Source organism: Moschus berezovskii, chromosome 1 (assembly GCF_049115385.1).
Source record: "Moschus berezovskii isolate FMDL1 chromosome 1, NW_MosBer_1.0, whole genome shotgun sequence".
Classification (NCBI taxonomy): Eukaryota; Metazoa; Chordata; class Mammalia; order Artiodactyla; family Moschidae; genus Moschus; species Moschus berezovskii.
In genome coordinates this window covers 110,404,111-110,407,144 of record NC_142460.1, presented here as the reverse complement: position 1 = coordinate 110,407,144, position 3,034 = coordinate 110,404,111, and the positions used below count along the sequence as shown (strand labels likewise).

Sequence of the window (3,034 nt, the reverse complement as noted above, 5' to 3'; positions counted from 1 at the left end):
CCAACATATGGAGGCTGAACAACACACTGCTGAATAACGAACAAATCATAGCAGAAATCAAAAGAGAAATCAAAATATGCATAGAAATGAATGAAAATGGGGGGCCGGGTTCGCGGTGCTCCCTGAGGTGGCGGCGGCAGCTACGGCTGGAAGAGCTGGGCCGGGGCCGCGGCGGAGGCCGTGGCTTGTACTGGGAAGGTGGCGGGGAGGGACGGGGGAGGAAGATGGCGACGTCGGGAGCGAACGGGCCCAGTTCGGCCACGGCCTCAGCTTCCAATCCACATAAGTTTAGTGAGAAGATCGCGCTGCAGAAGCAGCGTCCGGCCGAGGAGACGGCGGCCTTCTAGGAGGTGATGATGGACATCCGCTCCACCTGGTTACAGGCCCAAAAACTGTGGCTGGCATACACAAGGAGCTCCCACTATGGTGGCTCTCTGCCCAACGTGAACCAGATTGGCTGTGGCCTAGCTGAGTTCCAGAGCCCCCTTCATTCCCCTCTGGATTCATCTCGGAGTACTCGACATCACGGGCTGGTGGAACGGGTGCAGCGAGATCCCCGAAGAATGGTGTCCCCGCTTCGCCGCTACCCCCGCCACATTGACAGCTCTCCCTATAGTCCTGCCTATTTATCTCCTCCCCCGGAATCCAACTGGCAGAGGACAATGCCCTGGGGCAATTTCCCTGCAGAGAAGGGGCAGTTGTTTCGACTACCATCTGCACTTAACAGGACAAGCTCTGACTGCCCTTCACACAAGCGTGATGAACCCCAGCCCTCAGGACACTTATCCAGGCCCTGCACCCCCCAGCGTCCTGCCGAGCCACCGTGGAGGTTGTCTGGATGGCGAGATGGACTCCAAAGTCCCTGCTATTGAGGAGAACTTGCTAGATGATAAGCACTTGTTGAAACCATGGGATGCTAAGAAGCTGTCCTCGTCCTCCTCCCGACCTCGGTCCTGTGAAGTCCCTGGAATCAACATCTTCCCGTCTCCTGACCAGCCCGCCACTGTGCCTGTCCTCCCACCTGCCATGAACACGGGAGGCTCCCTACCTGATCTCACCAACCTGCACTTTCCCCCACCGCTGCCCACCCCCCTGGACCCCGAGGAGACAGCCTATCCCAGCCTGAGTGGGGGCAGCAGTACCTCCAATCTGACCCACACCATGACCCACCTGGGCATCAGCGGGGGCCTTGCCCTGGGCCCAGGCTATGATGTGCCAGGACTTCATTCACCTCTCAGCCACCCATCCTTGCAGTCCTCCCTAAGCAACCCTAACCTCCAGGCTTCCCTGAGCAGTCCTCAGCCCCAGCTCCGGGGCTCCCACAGCCACCCCTCACTGCCTGCCTCTTCCTTGGCCCACCACGCACTGCCCACCGCCTCCCTGGGTCACCCCTCGCTCAGTGCCCCGGCCCTCTCCTCCTCCTCTTCCGCTTCATCGCCGGTGCTGGGGGCCCCCCCTTACCCAGCTTCTGCCCCTGGGGCCTCCCCCCGCCACCGCCGTGTGCCCCTCAGTCCCCTGAGTTTGCCCGCCGGCCCAGCCGACGCCAGAAGGTCCCAACAGCAACTGCCCAAACAGTTTTCGCCAACAATGTCACCCACCTTGTCTTCCATCACTCAGGGCGTCCCCCTGGATACCAGTAAGCTGCCCACCGACCAGCGACTGCCTCCATACCCATACAGCCCCCCAAGTTTGGTTCTGCCCACCCAGCAACCCGCCCCAAAGCCTCTGCAGCAGCCAGGGCTGCCCTCTCAGGCCTGCTCACTGCAGCCCTCAGGGGGTCAGCCCCCAGGCAGGCAGCTGCAGTATGGGACACTGTACCCACCCAGCCCCAGTGGGCATGGGCAACAGTCTTACCACCGGTCGATGAGTGACTTCAGCCTGGGGAACCTGGAACAGTTCAACATGGAGAACCCATCGACCAGCCTGGCGCTGGATCCCCCTGGCTTTTCTGAAGGGCCCGGCTTCTTAGGGGGTGAGGGACCACTGAGTGGCCCCCAGGACCCTCACGCCCTCAACCACCAGAACGTAACCCACTGTTCCCGCCATGGCTCAGGGCCTAACATCATCCTCACAGGAGACGCCTCCCCAGGCTTCTCCAAGGAGATTGCAGCGGCCCTGGCCGGAGTGCCGGGCTTCGAGGTGTCAGCAGCTGGGCTGGGGCTGGGGCTGGGGCTGGGGCTGGAGGAGGAGCTGCGCATGGAGCCACTGGGCCTGGAGGGGCTCAGCATGCTGAGTGACCTCTGCGCCCTGCTGCCTGACCCGGCTGTGGAGGACTCGTTCCGCAGTGACCGGCTGCAGTGAGGCCACCTCATCGCCACCCCTCTTCTCGGCCCTGTCCCTCATCCTGTCCCTTTCCTCCCTTCCCCCTGGCCAGTAGAGATGCCACTCTCTGCCCCCAGATCCTCTTTCTGACATGAACGAAGGATCCCAAGAATGAGAAAAGGCAAGGGGTTTTTTCCAGATGGCCCCTGAATTCCACACAAGGGGGGGGGCCTGGGGGAGCTCAAGGGAGGGCCTAAAGCACTTGTAACTTTGAATCGTATGTCTGGAGGTCAGAGCCTGTTGGAAAGTGGGGGGTAGAGGGGAGCCCCGGAGGCAGGGCTTGTCCGGATGCCTAGGGGTGGGCAGTGCCAGCCCCTCCTCACCACTCTTCCCCTTGCAGTGGAGGAGAGAGCCAGAGTGGATATTATTTTTTATTAAATATATTATATGTTAATAAAAAAATCCTATTAAAAAAAAAAGAAATGAATGAAAATGAAAACACAACAACCCAAAACCTCTGGGACACTGTAAAAGCAGTGCTAAGGGGAAGGTTCATAGCAATACAGGCACACCTCAAGAAACAAGAAAAACGTCAACTAAAAAACCTAACTCTACATCTAAAGAAACTAGAAAAGGAAGAAATGAAGAACCCCAGGGTTAGTAGAAGGAAAGAAATCTTAAAAATTAAGGCAGAAATAAATGCAAAAGAAACAAAAGAGACCATAGCAAAAATCAACAAAGCCAAAAGCTGGTTCTTTGAGAAGGTAAATAA

At 58.2% G+C, this 3,034-nt stretch overlaps 1 pseudogene; it reads left to right on the top strand.

Moving 5' to 3' along the window:
• Positions 1–209: 209 nt before the first annotated feature.
• Positions 210–2,695, top strand: LOC148778810 (CREB-regulated transcription coactivator 2 pseudogene; annotated as a pseudogene).
• Positions 2,696–3,034: the final 339 nt, after the last annotated feature.